Genomic DNA, 21,415 nt, shown 5'->3' on the forward strand with positions numbered 1-21,415 from the left:
GAAGTCCCGAATTATAAGCAGATGAATAAATGGGATTACTGGAAGAGTGAAGACAGATTGGCCAAATTCTTCATTCCTTGGATTACCTTAGATACTTCACATGCCCGTAGAAATAACCTGACATGCAAGGTGTCAGAAGTCGAGAAGAAGTTCATAGGGCAGGTGGATGATCGTTACAGGAGACAAAAGATTTTGAAAAAATCAGGACAAGGGAAAATAGATTGGACCGAGGAAGAGAAGTCACATAAGAGAAAGGGTAGTAGTGGTCCAATAGCTTTAGATAAAGCGAAGAGAGGAAAGTTATGTCTTCACCGAGCCAAAACGTATTATGAAAATGTATACGTAGGTGAAGTTGACTGTGAGCATGCTTTTAATTTAGAGTACTACACTAAGGATTTCCTGAAGGGAATGCAAGTGATTCCAAATGTGTATTTTGTATGTGGAAGAAATGCTTACGTGAGACTACCTGACAACTGGTATGGATCATGTTACTTGGCAATTGTCTTCCCCAAAATATATCATGCACAAGACTTAGTGATCATTGAGGGTCAGACATCATCGAGGGGAAGGAGAGATGTAGGTGATGCCGAAATGGTTGGAGATGTCTTTGGAGCTATGTTCCCTCTTTTGGGAATAATCCTTAATGATGTTAAAATTAGACGACTGGCAACAGTTGTCGACAGGTTGTCTGCCAGCACTGCTCAGTCCTTAATGCTGGTAGAAGGAGAGATGCAATCGATAAGGGCTATGGTTCTTCAAAATCGTCTTGCATTAGATGTCCTACTAGCAAAAGAGGGCGGAGTCTGTAAGGCTTTGAAGGTCCAGGAATGTTGCACTTACATTCCAGACAATTCGAAGCCCCTTGAGAAAGTTATTAAGAACATAACTAATATTCACAAGGAGATCGAAGACTTGAGTAGAGAAAATGTCTGGGAAAAGGTGGGCCACGGAATGAGTACAGTTGGAGGGTGGTTTTCCGCCTTAGGCAAAAGCTTTGTATGGTATATCCTAAAGCCTATCATCATAATATTGATCTGTGGGATAATATTGTGGGGATTGGTGAGGGTATTCAAATGGTACAGAGCAAGAAGGTCAGAAAGGGCCCAAAGAGAGCAGCTGCAGAGATTGGCTGCCATACAAGATAATCAGTACAGGAGCCTGAGAGCTCTGGAAGCGCAGAGAATGCCAGCAATAACTGCAGTTTAAATGTTAGTGATGACCCCGAGAGGTCATCAAAGGGGGGAACTGAGAGAGCGCAAACTGATTTAAATGTATGAGTACACCACACTTACCTGTAGTAAGCACAAATCATGAAGAGAAATGCCATGAGTGCTAATAGTATCTGCAAATATATTCTGAATGTATAGCTAATATAGAGATTTAAGTAGAAGTGGAACTAATACAGAAATGTGTGACATTATATGATTTTATTAGACGTGATTATTTTTGAATCCATGTCGTGAAGCTGCTAAAACATAAGATAGTATGTGGTTAAAAGCAGAACGTGGTAGGCCTCAGGGCCAGAGCTGGAGGGAAAGGGAAGGTGGTTCTTTTCACGACACAGATTATATTAAGGTTTTTGGTCATTGCATTTAATAGGCCATGATTTATAGAAATGTTTACTTAATAATAGAATAAGAGTATTAACATGCTTTAATTAAATGAAGAAGTTGAATGCTATAATCATAATGAGAAATATTGTAGGCCTGAAATGTTTTAGCATTTATTTACACGTACATGTCTGGGCTGAGAAATGTTGCAAGCCTTTTTCTTTTAGAAGTCTATGAGAGTTGGGTTCTTGGCTACAGATATCTGTCTGCAACAGGAAAGGGGGGATCCAATTATAAATGAATGAATAGAGGTCTGTTCAGTGGACGGCCCAGACATGGAGGAGGGTTCTGGAATGTTTAAGGGGTATCAGCGGGCCGGAGAAGAGACTGAGAAGCAAGGTCAACTCTAACGTCTGAGGCCCAATACAAAGCATCATGGAAAAAGCCTGAAGTTGCACCACGTGAGAGGCGTTTCGCAAGGGGCGTCTCAAATGTTGTTGACTGTTTTGTATTAGGGACAGCACCCCTGGGTGGAGTTAGAGCAGAGACCTGAGGACCCTTTAGAGAGCGGATGGGTAGGCAGTGAGGGGTCATGACTGGAGAACTTTAGGTTTTCACCAAGAGACTTAGAGTGAGTGACTTCCCTTGGGGGTCATTCACTGCTGACACCTTTATTAGGTTGGGATTTGGTTAAGTAGGGATACCATCTAGAACAGGGTAGGGACGCCTAACCTGTGTTTGTTTTCCTCCAACCTAAATGAAGGAGAGATATGCGTCTATGCTGATAGCTTTGTTATTCTTAGAACTTGTGTTAGTGATTTCTGTTGCTCGTTTGAGGGCTTTTCGAGAGCACATGTATGTAATTGGACCTGTGTATCTCGTGAATCTCATTCTGAGATGCCTGTATTTGCAGCTCATTATTTCTTTACAATAAACTTTTGAAAGTTAGAAGTTGTCTGTGGTCTTTGGGAGTAGAGTCCTTTATTGGGTGAACTAACTTGCAGATGGGTGTACTGTTTTCCTCCTAGACAGGCAACAAAGGTTCAGTCGACCAGATCGAGGTTTGGATCAATAGATATAAGGTATCGATCAAAATCTCGCCCTTTCAGGCTCAATTTCCGCAGACCTGTTAATTCTTGCCTCGGTGCCTATTCTAATCACTGGCCTCACGCTGCAACTCTGGGCAATAGCTTGCTTAGCCTCCACACCGGCCCCAACAGCGCTAAGGATGCCTGGCTTCACCCACTTCACAGGGAAAGCCAGGAGGGTTCCACAGCGGTATGAGTATCAGCGCCAGGAAGCCGCATAGGTGACACCGCAAGGTGACCGTCTGGTGACAGTGCGCTCTATAAGTACCATGACATTTGACATTTACATTCCTTCCCATACCATGGTGGGTGATGGTCCGCTCACTGCACCAATGTGAAGGGATTGATAATATTCCTTAAAAGTGCACATTCCCAGCGATGACGTACTGCCCTGGAGGCTGCCGTCTTACACATCCTTCAGCCAGCCATTTTGCCCCTCCCAATCACCCCTGCATGGGGCACGCATTGTGCCATTAATAGGCCTCAGGCTCGGTGGGGGAGAGGCTAGGCTGGTGAATTCTAACAGTGTCCACATGTTCAGTGTGAGTGGCAGTTTACTGAGGACTGTTGAATGTATGAAGGCACATATGTAAGTGGAATGACAACGGCGCAAAGCTAAGAACAAACCAATGGAGACCGAGAGGTTTGTGAAGAAAATGGAGCAGTATATCAAGGGAGGGTTGGATTGATTGAAAAGAGGTATGGAAATATGTGGCAGGAGGTAGGCAAAATGTGTTTGGCAAGTGGAATGGGGAAGTTGGCAGGGAGGTAGGCAGGGTACAGGTGAAAGAGGCATTGTCAAGGGGTGCAGGCTGTGTAGTGGTTTCAGGTGAATGCACTGTGTATTCAAGAAGTGTGGCCAATAACCCCATAGCATGTCGCCTACATATTTCTTTTACTTAAACCTGAATTGAGTAACTAACTAGGAATCTGCAAACCATGACTATAGCAACAAATGCAGTGGGAAGCAAGTACACTTTCATGAGAAGATTGCACAGCCTAACATCTTTGAAGAAAGTCCTGCCATGTAAGAAGGCTTTTTACCTGGGTTGGAATATTTCATCATTGTCTTTACAGGGCACTAAAAATGTTAGGAAGGCGACCCGGGGGAGGCAGAAGATGTCTGACTGACCACCCCTAGGTCCGCCCCTCCGTCGAGAAGTAGCCGAGCATTACCGAGAGGCCTCCTGAATGAGGGCCCTCTCCTAGGATCGTACAGCAGAGTAATCACAACACTACAAACGGACACCACACAGGAGGTCAAGTTCTCAAGCTTTTATAAGTAATAACGGTTGCGGGTTCTTGGCAGTATATACAGCTGGATCGAGGGATCCGTAAAGTCTCGGACAAGGAGGGTAAGATAGCGGGACAGTCTTACTCTGGGCGGAGGAAGGGATACCCTACGCACAGCTCTCAATCCTCGAGCTGGGGGGTTCCGAGAGGTTCGAGCCGCGGCAGCGCCAGCAGGCTTGCAAGGTGGTTCAGCGAGGTAGGCCGCGGCAGCGCCAGCAGGCTCTCAGATGGTTCAGCAAGGTAGGCCGCGGCAGCGCCAGCAGGCTCTCAGATGGTTCAGCAAGGTAGGCCGCGGCAGCGCCAGCAGGCTCTCTGATGGTTCAGCAAGGTAGGCCGCGGCAGCGCCAGCAGGCTCTCGGATGGTTCAGCAAGGTAGGCCGCGGCAGCGCCAGCAGGCTCTCAGATGGTTCAGCAAGGTAGGCCGCAGCAGCGCCAGGAGGCTCTCGGATGGACGTCGGTTACAGGAAGGATGAGTCGTCTGGTGTCGGCCGTGACAGCGTCAGCAGGGCTTCCAGTCCAGGATACAACTGGCGTCCTACTCCGGGGCGGGCCCAGATATAGGACGGAGGTCCTTTGATGTCCGGACCCTCGCGCCTGGCGGCCAGAGGGGCCAGGATGATGGTGTCCAGACACCCAGCAGGGGGGTGGAGCCAGCGCCCAGGGAGGCCGGAGGGCGATCGATACCATGCGTCCGGGGACGGCTGGAGGGCCATCGAAACTCCTCTCCCTCCGGGATCTGTCGAGTGGCCACTCGACCACCTGGGTGGATCTTGGTGCCTCGATGTCTGGGCTTCGCTGGGGCCGAGGCTGGGGCCGAGGCCACGTGGTCGTGACGTGGTGGGTCCAAGATGGAGTCGGGCACGGCCTCGTGCTTAGGTCGTGAGGGGCCTACGCTGGGGCCAGGCCGATGATGGGGATCCGGGATGGTAGCCGGATCTGTGGTGTTGGGGTGTGCAGGGTCGGGCAGAAGGGGCCGCCCGAGGTCCGGAGGAGGGCTGATGTCGTCCTGGGCCCGCCATGCGGGAGGGGTAGGACCACGCCATGAGGCCGGGTCCAACACGCGTCCCCCCCAGCTGAAGGCAGGGGAGAGTCACCCATTTTCTTGGGGATTCTCCTCGCCGAGGCGGAAGAATCTGGACAGGCCGTCGGCATTGGCGTGGTCGTTGCCGGGGCGATGCTCCACAGTGAAATCCATCCCCTGCAGAGAAATGGACCAGCGCAGCAGTTTCGGGTTTTCTCCCCGCATCTGCATCAACCAACGCAGGGGCTGGTGGTCGGTCTGGACTCGGAAGTGGGTGCCGAAGAGGTAGGGCCGGAGCTTCTTGAGTGCCCACACCACGGCAAAGGCTTCCCTCTCGATGGTGCTCCACCGCTGTTCTCTTGCCAGGAGGCGTCGGCTGATGAAGGCCACAGGCCGGTCGATTCCTTCGGGGTTAACTTGGGACAGGACCGCCCCGATTCCGTGCTCCGAGGCGTCGGTTTGGACTACAAACTCTCTGCTGTAGTCGGGGGCCTGGAGCACAGGGGCGGTGCACATGCCAGTCTTTAAAGTCTCAAAGGCTGTCTGGCACGCGGGGGTCCAGTGCACCTTCTGGGGTAATTTCTTTGAGGTCAGTTCGGTGAGGGGCCCCACAATGCTCCCGTAGTCTTTTATAAATCGCCGATAGTATCCGGTGAGCCCCAGGAAGGCTCGGACGGCGGTCTGGGTGACCGGGGGCTCCCAGGCCCGGATGGCGTCTACCTTTGGTTGGAGGGGAGCTACTTGACCGCTCACTACTTGGTGTCCTAGATAGGTCACGGACCCTTGGCCTATCTGGCATTTGCTGGCTTTGATGGTTAGTCCGGCCCGCCGGAGGGCCGTCAGGACTTCCCAGAGGTGGGACAGGTGCTCATCCCAGTGAAGGCTGTACACCGCAATGTCATCTAGATAGGCGGCGCTATATTCTTCTAGTCCGGCCAGCACCTGATTCACTAGCCGCTGGAAGGTGGCCGGCGCATTTTTCATGCCGAAGGGCATCACTTTGAAGTGATAGTGGCCATCTGGCGTCGAGAAGGCCGATCGCTCTTGTGCGCCAGGAGTAAGGCCGATCTGCCAATACCCCGTCGTGAGATCGAAGGTGCTGAGGTACCTGGCGGCCCCTAGGCGATCGATCAGTTCATCCGCCCTGGGGATGGGATGTGCGTCTGTCCTGGTGACTGCATTCAGCCCCCTGTAGTCAACACAGAACCGGAGCTCGGGCGCTGTTCCGGGGGAAGCGGCTTTCGGGACCAGGACAACGGGACTGCCCCAGGGACTGTTGGAGGGTTCGACTACCCCCAGGGCCAACATCTTGGCCACCTCGGATTGGATGCAGGCCCGAACCCGGTCGGGCACTCGAAAAGCTCGTTGTTTTACAGGGGGGCTGTCTCCGGTGTCCACATCGTGGACATACCACCGGGTGACCCCCGGCGTGAGGGAAAACAGATCCGCAAACTGCCCCAGCAGCTTCCGACAGTCTTGTTGCTGCTCTGGGGTCAGGGTAGAGGAGAGCCGGACCCCTTCGAAGGAGCCGTCTTCCTCGGTGGTGCTGAGGAGATCTGGTAGTGGCTCGGAGTCGTCTTCAGCTCCGTCATCGGTCGCCAGCAGCAGACTCAGTTCAGTGCGTGCAAAGTGCGGCTTGAGCCGGTTAGCGTGTAGAACCCGGAGGGGGTTCCTGGGGGACTCCATGTCTACCAGGTAGGTGACGGGGCTCTTGCGCTCCACCACCTTGAAGGGCCCCGTCCATTTGTCCTGGAGGGCACACGGTTCAACCGGGGACATGACCCAGACTTGCTGGCCCGGCTCAAACTCGATGGACGAGGCGTTCTGGTCATACCAGCGTTTCATCTCCTCCTGACTGGCCTCCAGGTTGGCCTCGGCAAGTTCCCTGAACTTCCGAGTCTGATTGCGGAGTGTCAGGAGGTACCGGTAGACATCCGGTGGGGCATCTCGAACTGCTGTCTCCCAGCCTTCCTTGACCAGGCTAAGGGGGCCTCGAACCGGGTGTCCGTACAAGAGTTCGAACGGGCTGAACCCCAGGGATTTCTGGGGTACCTCTCGGTAGGCGAACAGGAGGCAGGGCAGCAGGACATCCCATTTGCGCCGGAGGGGCTCTTCTAGGCCCTTGATCATTCCCTTCAGTGTCCTGTTAAAGCGTTCCACTAGTCCATTTCCCTGGGGATGATACGGGGTGGTGAACTTATATGCGACCCCGCACTGTTGCCATAGGGACCGCATATGCTTCGAGATGAAGTTGGACCCCCGATCACTCACGACTTCTCGGGGGAAGCCGACTCGGGAGAAGATGCTCATGAGGGCTCGGCCCACCACGGGGGCCGTGATGGTTCGGAGAGGGATGGCCTCAGGATAGCGGGTGGCATGGTCCACCAGGACAAGGATGAAACGGTGCCCCTGCGAGGTGCGAGGGTCCAGGGGCCCTACGATGTCTATTCCCACTCGCTCGAAGGGGGTGGTTACCACAGGGAACGGCTGGAGCGGGGCTTTGACTTTCCCCCCGCTCTTCCCGCTGGCTTGACAGGTCGGGCAGGTCCTGCAGTGGTTCTGTACATCAGTGCGCATTTTTGGCCAGTAGAAATGGGTCACCAGGCGGCTGTAAGTTTTGTCCTGCCCCAGGTGCCCGGCGAGGGGCACATCATGTGCTAAGTTCAGGAGGAAGTCTCTGAACCGGAGGGGTACAACCAGCACCCGGCCGGCCCCTAGCTCGGCAATCTTCTGCTCACTGTAAAGGAGGTCGTTGTCCCAGTAGACCCAGTGGGACCCCGCGGGGTCTCCAGTGGCTTGCGTAGCGGCTTGCTGTCGCATCCCCTCGAGGGAGGGGCAGGTTTTCTGTTCCTGCCGGAACTGTTCGCGGGTGGGGCCACCTTCTTGGCGCCATTGAGCGAGTTCTGGGAGGTGGTTGAGCTCGGTGAGATCTTCTTGGTCGGGCCCTTGGGGGCCGGGCTCGGTGTCGGCGTCCTCGGGGACGACGGGTGGCGGAGGTGCGGGCCATTCTAGCTCCTCTGTTGGAGCTTCCCCCGCTGGGGCGGAGGCTCGGGCGGACATGGAGCGGGTGGTCGCACAGACCCACTCGGGAAGGCCTAGCATCCCCAGGTGCTCTCTTCGTTCGACGCCAGCCCATGGGGAACTTTCCAGGTCGTTCCCAAGGAGGCAGTCCACGGGGGCATCATCGCGGACAGTCACTTTCAGCACGCCCGACACTCCCCCCCACTCGAAGGGGATGCGGGCCATCTGACACATAGTTTCGGAGTTATCTGCGGATCGGACTGGGCACAGGACGTTAGGAAGGATCTGTTCCGGGGTCACCAGATGGCAGCGGACCGGTCACGCTGGCCCCAGTGTCACGGAGGGCTTCGGTCCGGCGACCATTGATGGTGACCCACTGGCGGTACTTCTGAGTGTTGCCGGGGATCGGCCCTCGGGGGATCATGTCGTGAGTACCCAGGCAGGCTAAGGTCATGGCAGCGGGCTCCCACTCGGCCTGCTCGTGGTCGTCGTCCTCTTCCTCACTTCTTTCTTCACCTAGGGCAGCTGCCGCGATCTGGCGGGCTGGGGGCCCGGTGGTGCCGGGTCGCTGGTTCATCGGGCAGAGGGGGTCATTCGCATAATGACCCTGTCGCTGGCATCTGTGGCACGTAATGTTCGGGCGGGGCCCCGGCCTGGCTGGGGGGCCCCCTCTCCGGCCCAGGGATGGCGAGGTGGAGGTAGAGGATGACCCCTGGGGGGCGTCTCGACCCCGGCTCTGGCCTACTCCGCCACCTCGTGGTCGGTAGTTCCCCGGGGACCCCCGGCCGTAATCTCCCATGGTGTTCCGGGGAACTCGGGTGCTGGCCCATCGGTCTGCCTCGACAGCGAGTTTTCGTGGCTCAGTCAATTTGCTGTCGAGGAGGTGCTGCCGGAGTTCGACGAAACAGTTATTGGACAGGTGTTCCCATAGAATGAGGTCGACCAACTGCTGGTAGGTGGTGACCTGGCAGCCCCGAGTCCACCCCTCGAAGGCTCTACTGTAATAGTTCACGTATTCTACCCACGTGGTACCGGGGATTTTTTTGCAGTCTCGGAATCGCTGCCGGTACATCTCGGGGGTGAGTCCGTAGCGAGTGAGGAGGGCGGTCTTCATGTGCTCGTACGAGGTCCTCTCGGTATCAGGGAGCTCCAGCAGGGCGTCTCTCCCTTCGTTGATAAACTTCCCCCACAGGCCGGCACCCCAGTCCCTGAGGGGTACTCGATGGGCAGCCATGGCGACCTCGTAAGCTTTGAACCACTGCTGGATATCGTCATTCTTATAGTACTCTTTGACGACATCCTTGGGTATGTGCACCTTCGTGTCCACCGGGGGAGGTGAGGTCTTACCCCCGGAGGTGGTAGTCTCGCCTGCCTTGGCTTTAAATTCTAGTTCTTTGAGGACGCGCTCGTGCTCGAGCATGAGTTTCTTCTCCTCGAGGTCTCTTTGTCTTCGCTTTTCTTCTAGGTCTCCTTCTAGCCGTAGCTGCTCGAGGGCTAGCTTCCTTTCTGCCAATTGGATCTCTCCTTCTTGTTTGAGTCGAGCAAGCTCCAACTCGTAGAGCCGGTTCCTCTCTCGTTCTCGGGCGTCTTCGTGGGAGAGGCCCGTGTTTGGGTTTGCGGGTCTCTCTCCCGCTGGGTTCAGCTGAGCCTCCGGGCCTCCGTTCGGGCCCGGTTTATCTTCACTCGGGGGTGGCGCCTCCCCGGCGTCCACCCAGGCCTGCAAGGCCGATTTGAAATCTTCTTTGGTGCTTAAGCCTGTGGTAGCGATGCCTAGATCTTTGCAGAATTGCTTCAGCTCCTTGTGACTGTAGTCTTCCATTTTCTCCTTCTGGAATTCTGTGCTCATGGTCGCAGTGGGTTTTTCTGGGTAGCGAGTGAATCACTCTCTGTACGATCTGCGTGGGCTCGGATCCCAGCGCTTGCCACCAATGTTAGGAAGGCGACCCGGGGGAGGCAGAAGATGTCTGACTGACCACCCCTAGGTCCGCCCCTCCGTCGAGAAGTAGCCGAGCATTACCGAGAGGCCTCCTGAATGAGGGCCCTCTCCTAGGATCGTACAGCAGAGTAATCACAACACTACAAACGGACACCACACAGGAGGTCAAGTTCTCAAGCTTTTATAAGTAATAACGGTTGCGGGTTCTTGGCAGTATATACAGCTGGATCGAGGGATCCGTAAAGTCTCGGACAAGGAGGGTAAGGTAGCGGGACAGTCTTACTCTGGGCGGAGGAAGGGATACCCTACGCACAGCTCTCAATCCTCGAGCTGGGGGGTTCCGAGAGGTTCGAGCCGTGGCAGCGCCAGCAGGCTTGCAAGGTGGTTCAGCGAGGTAGGCCGCGGCAGCGCCAGCAGGCTCTCAGATGGTTCAGCAAGGTAGGCCGCGGCAGCGCCAGCAGGCTCTCAGATGGTTCAGCAAGGTAGGCCGCGGCAGCGCCAGCAGGCTCTCTGATGGTTCAGCAAGGTAGGCCGCGGCAGCGCCAGCAGGCTCTCGGATGGTTCAGCAAGGTAGGCCGCGGCAGCGCCAGCAGGCTCTCAGATGGTTCAGCAAGGTAGGCCGCGGCAGCGCCAGCAGGCTCTCGGATGGACGTCGGTTACAGGAAGGATGAGTCGTCTGGTGTCGGCCGTGACAGCGTCAGCAGGGCTTCCAGTCCAGGATACAACTGGCGTCCTACTCCGGGGCGGGCCCAGATATAGGACGGAGGTCCTTTGATGTCCGGACCCTCGCGCCTGGGGGCCAGAGGGGCCGGGATGATGGTGTCCAGACACCCAGCAGGGGGGTGGAGCCAGCGCCCAGGGAGGCCGGAGGGCGATCGATACCAGGCGTCCGGGGACGGCTGGAGGGCCATCGAAACTCCTCTCCCTCCGGGATCTGTCGAGTGGCCACTCGACCACCTGGGTGGATCTTGGTGCCTCGATGTCTGGGCTTCGCTGGGGCCGAGGCTGGGGCCGAGGCCACGTGGTCGTGACGTGGTGGGTCCAAGATGGAGTCGGGCACGTCCTCGTGCTTAGGTCGTGAGGGGCCTACGCTGGGGCCAGGCCGATGATGGGGATCCGGGATGGTAGCCGGATCTGTGGTGTTGGGGCGTGCAGGGTCGGGCAGAAGGGGCCACCCGAGGTCCGGAGGAGGGCTGATGTCGTCCTGGGCCCGCCATGCGGGAGGGGTAGGACCACGCCATGAGGCCGGGTCCAACAAAAAAAAACTAAATTCCAGATATTCCAGAAATAAGTGCCTGGACTCAGTTTAAACCTAAAGTCAGACCAAGTCACCTTTCCTCTAAAACCCCTCTAAACATTTAGGCCTGTATTTAATTTGTTCATTCCCCTCTGTAGCTTTTGTTGCCGCATTCATGTCTGGGGTATACCAGAGTCTTATAAAAGTCCACATTTTTGTTTATTGCAGTCTTGAGAGCACTATTCTTGGCAACATGATTTGAAAGTAGGTGTTAATCAAGGCTGCTACCATTTGTTTTGAGGCAGAGAGGTACAGATCAATGTAGACTACTACAATTTTCCATTTTTGTGACCCTGGGAAATGACACAACCAGAAACGAGGGCCACATTGAGTGTATTTGATCGATGAGGTGGCCATGACAAGTAATAGTTGGCAGGGGTTTGACATGCAGGATCAAATCCATTTTAGGGCAGTCTTTGACATTCAAAAGCATTTTGAATGTCAATTCAGAAGAAGTTTATTGCCCACTATGTGAAATACAATTAGTCAAGAAGGAGTAAAATATTAGATTGCGCAGTAGCAAGAGACATCGAGGCCCAGATTCTCAAAGAATCATGGAACGCAACAAACCAGCCAAATACTGCACTGTGTTGCATGACAGAGAGTGAGCAGGAGAGCGTCATAAATACAGAGATGTGCCTCTTGCTTCCCCTCTCCCTAGTGCCGGCATTGATTTTAGCTGCCCTTCGCTGGGCACACACCGTAGAGCCATAGTGCTAGGGTGCATGCCTGAGTCTTCCATAGGTTTTGTGCTGGAAGAGTATCATTCTAGTGCAAAATACAATGCTGAGACATACTTTAAAGCTTTTCCTACTTTGTCTATGAGCTGCAAGTTGGGGAAGCAATACCACTTTCTTAGCTTTGTTCATCTTCGTCTCTAAACCATGTCTACTAATGTTAGTAGATAGAGTTTACGTCAAAATGCATGGGTGGTTGCATGGGAACACCTACGTACCACCTATGTAACGCCACCTTGACGCAAAGTAATGCAAAGCAGCATTTTGCGGTGCTTTATGTTACTTATACATACAGACGAACACATATACAAATTTGCGTTGGTTTAATAATTCCCAAAAAGGTTTAGCATTGGGTCAGCTTTAAAAAAACTCATGCTAACCCTACGCTAAACGTTTGTGAATATTGGCCTAAGAGATTATTTGTAATGTCAGCAAGAACAGAATTGGCACTTGTAAAGGGCCAGAATTTTGACTGGGGGCCTCATTTACAAGGCCCCTCTGCCGCCGGGTCATCACTTTTAGTGACGGTCTTGCAGCATACACTGCATGGCCATATTTACAATGCTAAATATAGCCGTCCTGCAAGTTACTCTGTTGCCTCACCCTGCGATAGGGAGGTGTGCCATGGGTGTTATAGTAAGTTTTACCAGGTAACACCCATGGAATTTGACATATTCCCAGATTTACAAGATTTCGCAAACTTTGGAATCTATCAAAAGCCTAAGCCTCCCTAGGGGTGGCGTAGGGCAGGTGCAACAAAGACAAACAACAATATTTGTCCTTGTTTTTTTCCTCCTTCAATGTGTGGTGTATTATGTAGCACACATAGAAATAGGAAATCGCCTCCAATGAATGTTTTCCTGCACGAAAACAATCTCCCCTAAAAGGCAGACTCAGCATGGCGCAAGGGGCCCTGCATTGGCGCAAGGGCAAAGGACAGGAATGGACTATATCTGATAGATATGGTGCATTTCCTGCCCCTTTCTTTTGCTGTGGGGCAGCGCAGCACAAAGGCTGGCGGCGCTTCTTTGCATCAAAATTTTTTTGAATTAACCCTCAGTTTCCATGTAGTGTGAGAGCTGCCATATGACCATGTTTTATACGATTGCTCGCAGGGACAGCATTGTGGACATGAGCTATTTTTGCTAAACATTTTGTAACAACATTTTTTGCCTATTTAGAATGTCATAAGTGTGTTTCTAGGGTGCTATGACCTACTAAAAAGATGCATTATTTATTTCCAATATGTCAGGTGGAATGTAATGTGGAGGTCCTAAGTGGTTACTGCAACGCTTGGCACAATTACGAGATTTAATGCTTTCTTTTTCCCAGATTAGTATTTGGGATACGGTAGGTTTTCAGAAGTAAATCAAGAGGTGGGGTTGTAGACAGCACCTATTACTTTCAGTTACATCATCCCCATGCAAATTTGAATTGCCCAGTCGTTACATTAATTGCCATTAAAAACTAGTGCCTTGCATAGTGTGCTATTTTGGATTTGATAAAAGCCTCTATTATAGAACATAAGTTTACTTCTGGTAAACGACAGGAGCATTTCTCACCTTTCATATCCTAAAACTCAAGTGTTATCACCTATCGGCTGTCCCAAGAAATATAGGGGCATATTATCAAGGGATTTATCTCCGCTTTTTTTTGCTTTAAAAGCCAAGAAAACGGAGATAAAATTATCTCCCTATCAGCAACAGGGTGCTAACACGCTAATTCGCATGTTAGCACCCTTTTTCTCTACGCTTCCTCTTGCATCTCTAATGAGATGCAAAGGGGGCGTTCCAGAGAAAAATAATAGGAGAAATGTTGTTAAGCGACATTTCTCCTATTATCAAGGATTTCGCTAACCCTGTTAGTGATAAAAAAAAGCAGGGCTAACCGCGGTTAGCACTGCTTTTTTTACACCTGGTATTTTCCTGACTTAGCCATAATATCCTATGGAAGGTGGATATCATGGCTAAGTTTGTGAGCCCCTATTATCAAGCTAACGCCAAACTTCGAGAGATTATCGTTGGTTTTCCAGCGATAATCTCTCATTTGGCAGTTAGCGCAAGGATTTTTATCACTTCTGAGATAAACCTTGCTAATAGCAAGTTATCTCTGCGATAATTTCCGGCGGTGCTTAGCGTTAAAATATTTCTTGCTAAGCATCGTTAGCGATGAATATCGCTAAACGTTGGTAATATGCCCCATAATTTCCCATCCTGCGAAAAGCAGGAGCACGTGCTTCTCTAGTGTTTGAAAGGGACAAACAAACTCCATAATGGGGAACTGGAGAATGTGTTTCTAGATAAACATATTTTTTCTATGTATGAAAAAGGTTCTTGTGCAAAGTTAACAACTCTGTACGTGTCATTCGTGCAGATTTCCCATTTCTGCGTCGTTGTGAGAATTTTGACTTCATGATTTGGGAAAAATCCATGAGTTTGTATTTGAATCGGGATTCCGGGATGTGTGGCAAAATCACACCCTCATGGTTTTCCGTGAAACCATTTCTCCAGATGTAAAGTAACAGAATGTTTCCTCGGAAAACAACCACTAATTTGTACCTGCATGCATGAAGTACCACAGCAACACAATTTTCCTCAATACTTCCCCATTCATCAGGAGAAAACATGGAAGAGTGTGGTAGTTCTGCAAACAAGAACATCCAAACACAAATTCACCATTAGTTTCAGATGCAGAAATACCAGGCAAGTCCCTTATACTGGAGCAATCAATAGAATCTGCATTAATGACTCTTATCAATTGGAAAACGCTCTATGCCCTCTTTACTGCTGGGTTTCTTTGTAAATCTTTTCAAACTTAGAAATTAAAATCATATAAGAGTAATCCTGTCTTACGGGTTCTTTTAATACTTAAATTATTTTTACTACATTTGATTCAGTATAAAAGTGAATATAAAACTGCATGGAGAGAGGTACATGGCTTCAGACTGTATATTGAGCAGGATCACGTATGCCTACTTTATTGCCCATTCTTACCAGGCTGAAAAGAGTGATCCAAACAGCTACACATTTAGCCTTGCTTTTTCTTCTTTGTGATTGTTGTTTTCTTTTTCCCAGGGCCCTGGGCAGAAGCAGCTCCTTGTGTACACAGAAACAAGAGGGTTGAATAGGTCATCTCATATTTTCTGGCACTTATTAAAAGATGGTAGAGTGGAACAAGGTCATAGGAATACCATACAGCGTTGCCGTGAGAGGCAGGCATTCAGTCGTAAAACAGCACCTGGCAATTTATTAATCAGGAAGGAGGAGAATATTCAGTACTATCTCCTTTCATTCCCACGTGAAAACGGAGAAACTGAGGGGCAGATTTACAAGCCCCATGCGCCGCCGGTGCATCACGTCGCGTGATGCACCGGTGGCGTATCCTGCTAAGGGATATTTACAAGCACAGGTAAAGTCACCCTGCGTGACTTAACCTACGCTTGTAAATATCGCCCCTGTTCACGCAACACTTTGCGTGTTAGGGGCGGGACATGCGTGTTGCTGTGGGTGTTCCCACGCAACACCCATGTCCACTGAGGCATTTTCAGATTTACGAGAAATACGTCAGTTTGCTGCGCCACGATAGGGGTGGCGTAGCCACGTGAAACGAGGACAAATGTTTTCATTTCATTTCATGTCTCCTCATTTTTTCAAGAGGCAAATGCCTGCAGTGATTGCTTTTGTGCAGGAAGGTGCCCCTTCCTTCACAAAAGCAATCTCCCCATGGCACAGGCATCCTTGCACCTCCGTGCAAGAGTGCCTGCGCTGGCGCATGGCAGCTGTTTCTGCGCAAGTACAGGGGAGAGCACAGGAATGCGATATATCATTATAAATATGTTGCATTCCTGTGCTCTGAAAGTGCCGCAGCGTGGCGCTGCCAAAGGGCTTGTGGAGCCACGCTGCGGCACTTTCTTGTAGCTCTGCCCCTGAGACTGAACAAGAAAAACTTGTAGAGATGAAAACACAGAGGCAAAAGTTGGATGGATGGCCAGTGTGTACCCTTGGCATAAGGAAACAAGTAAGAAACGAGGCATCTTATGAAACAAAATAATTTGTTACAGGCGGGGGTAGTTAGAGCTAGTCACACACTATTGTGAATAAAAAACTGGTGCAAATCATGCTCGTGTCGGTGCTCTCTATAGTTTCCATGAGATGTGTACAGTTTGCACTCATGCATGTGTTTAAGCAGCCATTTGCCACCAGTTGCTAACTGGGCTCTCATTATGGCCGGTCTGTTAATAATCCAGTAACGGGTCATCCCAGAATTACCAATACTACAAGTACTAGTAAATCCGGAGGGCAGGAGTTAGGGAGTGGGAGGTCAGTTACTAGTTAAGAAATACAAACACAATCAGTAATTCTGGGCCAGAATCTCTCATTAATCCTTTACTTCGGGCTGGGCATGCTGTTATCAGCCCCGCAGTGAAGGCCTTGGGTTCTTATAATGAATGTAAAACCATCAGAATTACTGTTTCTCAATTTTAAGGCCTGATCTGTAAGTCAGATTTAAAAAATCTAGGCGCAGCCTTCAAAATTCTGATTTGCACCAGCTTGCTTTTGAGTCTGATTGTAGCGATCGGGTCACACCACCCTTTCTGAAGATGCTATTGTAATGCAACATGGGGATGTATGACGTTATAACGCATACTATTACTCCGCAGACCATTACAACGCGACTTTTACTCCGCATACCGTTACAGCGCATAGCGCCTTGGGGCGCTGGATAGTGGTAAGTATAATTTACTATTCTAACTCCAGTCCCCGTGGACCCTAGGGAAGGTGTTGGATAGTAAATTATACTTATTCCCTATCCTAGAGCGCCCCCCAGCGCAATGCGTTGTAATGGTATGCGGAGTAAAAGTCGCGTTGTAATGGTAGTGCGGAGTAAAAGATCCGTTGTAACGGGTGTATACCGCAACATGGTGATTTCTTGCATAGTTCTTTGCAGGGCCTCTAAAATGCTACTAACCATCTCATTCTGAGTGCCGCGTTGGAGATAACTGCAATCGTATATACAAAAAAATACAATTAGCAAACTTTATTGGTTTGTATTTTGTGCCCGATAATAGGTTTTTTTCAGAGTGCAATGGGAAATAACTTGCAGAAAAGATTTGTGACTTGTATTGTCACATAGTGTTTACTGTATCACACTCCTTAGTACAGTTATTTTATTTGGTATTTCCGGGAATGAATAATGTGGGTACAAATTAATTGAAACGTGCAATTTACACACTAACCTTAACTTAATATCGCATAAAATTTTGTTTGCACCGAATTTTAATGTTAACGTGGCAATCATAAATGAAGCCTTCAGTCTTTTTGAATCCCAAATAAACAAAGGACTTGGCAGTGTGGCAGACCCATGAGGGTTAGACATCCTCTGCACACCAAGAGGTGGAAGATATGGGACAGTCTACATTCTAAATTACTTATGAGTTCCTTTAGAGTGGTGGAACAGGTAAACCACCACAATTAACTGATGCTCCCCCTGAGCTTTGCCCCACACATTTACGGTCGCCTACCTCATTTAGAGTTAAGGAAAGCAGAGGGTTTCCTCTAATTGTGCGGCAGCTGTGTCTATTCGTAGATGCAAACACAAGGAGACACTATGCACACACACACAAGCATACACATACACACTCATCTCATGTTCTCCACCCTTTTTGCCTATTCACACGCATCTTTCATTTGCCTTCACAGCATTCATCCAATCATGTATATCTGTTGTCCATATTGTTCTAGATGTCATAATGACATGCATGGCTTTCTTGGAGATTTGCATAAACCTACAGGAATACACATGGAAAGTCGTAGATTTCCATGAATACTTCTGCAGTCTTGCAGCTGCTTCTCCCATATATTATATGGGTTATGGATGATCAACAGGAGTAACATTTATGGAAATTATGAATATTTGTCTTTCTTTCACTACTAACATTGTTTTTACTTTGTGAAGAAATCCATTTTGAAAATGCAATCAAATACATGTCAGTTTGAACACCTTTTCCACCATTTTGGTGCCCAGGTCATATCCTAGGCTGACGACACCCAGCTCCTGTTCACGTGCAGGAATGGAGAGGCGTTTGATGGGGCAAAGATCAGGGACTGCCTTGGTTCCGTTTTTGCGTGGTTCCAACGGCATAGCCTAAAATGCAACTCAGACAAGTCTGAGTTGCTTTTTTTTGGCTGTGCTCCGGACCCATGCTGGAAATCCTGGTGGCCTCAGGACATGTTTCCTCCCGGCTCGGTATCAATGCAGGCCAAAAATCTTGGTGTGGTCTGCGATGTAGATCTGTCCTTTAGATCTCAGATCAATGCATTATCAGGGAAATGCTTCAGCATCCTGAGAATGCTTAGAAATTTTTTACCGATGTTATCACTGCAATATAAGAGAATTGTAGTGCAGGCATTAGTTGGATCACGTTTTGATTATGCTAATGTCCTGTATGTAGGTCTGCCGAAATATCTGCTGGCAAGATTGCAGATAGTCCAGAATTCTGCTGCAAGGGCAATCTTTGGCCTCCCACGCAGAGCCAGAGCTTCTAGTTTGCTTAAGGAGTTACATTGGCTCCCTATCTCTAAAAGAGTTATTTTTAAAACTCTGACTTTGGCCTTCAAGGCCCTGCATTCTGTAGGCCCTGCGTACATCAAAAAGAGATTGGCCTTTTATGCTCCAAGGAGGATGCTGCGATCGGCTTCATCAGCCACGATTGTGGTCCCGTCCATTAAACGTGTCCGGATGGGTGGTCGGTCCTTCCGCTATTTAGCGGCCCTCCATTGGAATGGGCTTCCGATCTCTTTGCGGAAAGCCAATAGTCTCTTTACCTTTAGAAAGGAGCTAAAGACGTGGCTCTTTTCTGCGTGATCGTCCCGACTACCTGAGTTGCTGAATGGATACCCCGGTCTCTGATCTCTTTGCAAAAGCGCCGGGACACCCGTTGGGTAGCCGTGCGCTATAAAAGAGTATGCACATAACATAACATAACATAACATTTTGAACCTTTCTGCTCTCTCTTTGCACGGTGCATTGTGTGCTGCCTAGGGCCAAGGCAGGCACCCTTGCACCATATTGCAAAGGTGCCTGCTTGCCGGACAGGATTGTTTTTGTGCTGAAGTCTTACCTTCCAGCACAAAAACAATCCTTAGAGGGATCTTCCTCTTTCTATGTGTGATGCAGAATGCAGAAGGCGTAGAATTTTGACACATTCCCCGGTTTACTAGCTGTAGTTCACCTGGGAATGCACCAAAATCCATGAGTGGATGCTTGGGAACACCCACGCTTACACCCATGGAACACCTTCCTGCCTGAAATGTAACATGGAGCAGCACAAGCTGCTGCGTTCTATTACATTTCTTTTTACTATGTGGAACAAATCGCCCCGTACATGGCTTTCTATATGTTACTGAAGCTAGATAAATCTGGGCCTTAATTTTATTTGTTGTCATTTATATAAAGCACTAACTCCACCCAAATGCATTGCAGCACTTTACATGAGCACTACTTACATCAAGGTCACATTCATTTTGTGGGATCTGAGGGCCCGATTCACAGAACTAACTTAAGACAAAATCCTAAACTTACTACCATTTCGGTATTCACAGAAGGCATTTAGGAGTCCTAAAGTTAGTACTCCTAACATTACTACTCCTAAAATGAGACTTCTAACTTCTGTGAATACCGAAATGAATAAGTGCCTTCTGTGAATACCAAAATGAGAAAGTGCCTTCTGTGAATACCAAAATGGTAGAATGTTTAGGATTTTGTCTTAAGTTAGTTCTGTGAAACGGGCCCTGAGAGATTAAGGGATTTGCCTAGAATCATAGATGTTGAGCCAACACTGAGACTCAACCTGGTTCCTCAATTCCATAGCTGGCAGAGCTGGTAGATCTGGCTGTAATGACACATCTTGTCCCCTAGTTGGTAAACACCCTCCTGTCCTGCCCTGAAGTATGCCCATGTTTCCATCTTGAATGTAAACTTATGGCTTTGGATATTCTGAATACATAATTCTCCGATCCTCGTTCTGATGATCAGGCCGCAGTGTAAAAGCGTGGGGTCACAAAGAAAAAGTCCTAAACTTTTCACCACTTTCAAACCATATGAGGGCTGCCCATTATATTTGTCCATAAGGTTGTGTACCATTTCACAAACAAAGAAGGGGAGGCAATCAAGATTGTGGTTTTGGATGGGTTTTTCTTGAGGAAGTTGTGAGTTATTGATGTCCTGACAACAGTGATGGCCGCTTTTAAATGCTTTGCTTTTTATTTTGAAGACTCTTGAGCACAAGCTAGGTAACAAAATATGAGTATCATCCGCATACATGTAAAAGCTTCCTCCTGCAATTGGGCAAAGAGCTGCATGTCCATATTAAACAAAAAGAGCAAGAGGATTGACCACGTGTGATCTCCCTGAAATATAAGATTGTATCCACTTCACAACTGTGCTGGTGATGCCCTCTGCTTTCAGGCTCCTAATCAGAATGTTGAGGTTAGTAGACTCAAAAGCAGCTATCAACTCTAAGAAGACAAGAAGGACGTCTGTCCCTTAATCAATGTGCTCAGGAAGATCATTGAGGGGCAGTAGGACGTCCAGCTTGGTGCTTTGACCTGGGTGGAAGCCTGGCCTTTGCTCATCCATCAGATTGTTCGATTTTGCAAAACCCTGAAGCTGACTGACACAGGGCCACTCTTTCTAGAAGTATGTCAATGTACAGGTGCAAGGAGCGTGTTAATGTTGACTCCCAGGGCGGCTACTTTAGCAGATGGCTGCTTTTCAGAGGCCTGGGAAAATGTCATGCTTTAAGGAGATGCTAAAAGCAGTCAAGAGGATATCTCTTGTGGCTCAAAGGAATGGATTTAGAGGTCATGTTGGCTGTTAGGTATGGTCTGCAAGCATTCCTCTTAGACGACTGTTTCAATTATAGATTTCAATGATGATCTGGGCATAAGAATCGGGTCACCGATGCACTTGTGTCAGAGGCGTTTCAGATGTTATGGCACCGAGATGCTAAAGTTTAAAAGACACTGCAAGCTTGGTGGTATTATGAATTCCTTTAGTCAAGAAGGACATTTTCTCAGCTTTAACGTTTTCTCTGAATGCCATCCTTATTGAGTGATATGCCTCGTTATGTGAGTTTGAGTGTACTCTTCATTTCCTTCCGACTTTTGAAATTCTAGGTTGCAGGACAATTAAGGAGTATTTCAGCTTTATTTAGGTTTGTGCATTTTTGATCCCTGATAAGCAATCATATCCAGGAGTGAAAAGTTAAAATGTAGAGCAGAATTTTAGGCTGGAAATATGCGGGTGGTGCACCTTGTTGGCCTCATAGGTTTATTAACTCTGTGGGAGCTTAGTCTGGGCTGGTCATAAACTGGCTTTTTGATGCATAGGAAACCAATTTTGCAAGTCGGAAAAGCATGACCAACTCGCAAAATGAGTTTACAGACACGCGCAATCACAATTATAAAGGGGC

General features: G+C 49.4%; 1 long non-coding RNA gene across 1 annotated transcript in view; it reads right to left on the reverse strand.

The window, feature by feature from the left end:
• LOC144771515 (uncharacterized) overlaps window positions 1-21,415 on the reverse strand; it is a 39,515-nt gene that overhangs the window by 11,607 nt on the left and 6,493 nt on the right. Inside the window, exon 3 of the long non-coding RNA XR_013599318.1 lies at window positions 14,937-15,038. This is a non-coding gene — a long non-coding RNA (uncharacterized LOC144771515). The remainder of the gene's footprint in view (window positions 1-14,936; window positions 15,039-21,415) is intronic.

Source organism: Lissotriton helveticus, chromosome 8 (genome assembly GCF_964261635.1).
Source record: "Lissotriton helveticus chromosome 8, aLisHel1.1, whole genome shotgun sequence".
NCBI lineage: Eukaryota > Metazoa > Chordata > Amphibia > Caudata > Salamandridae > Lissotriton > Lissotriton helveticus.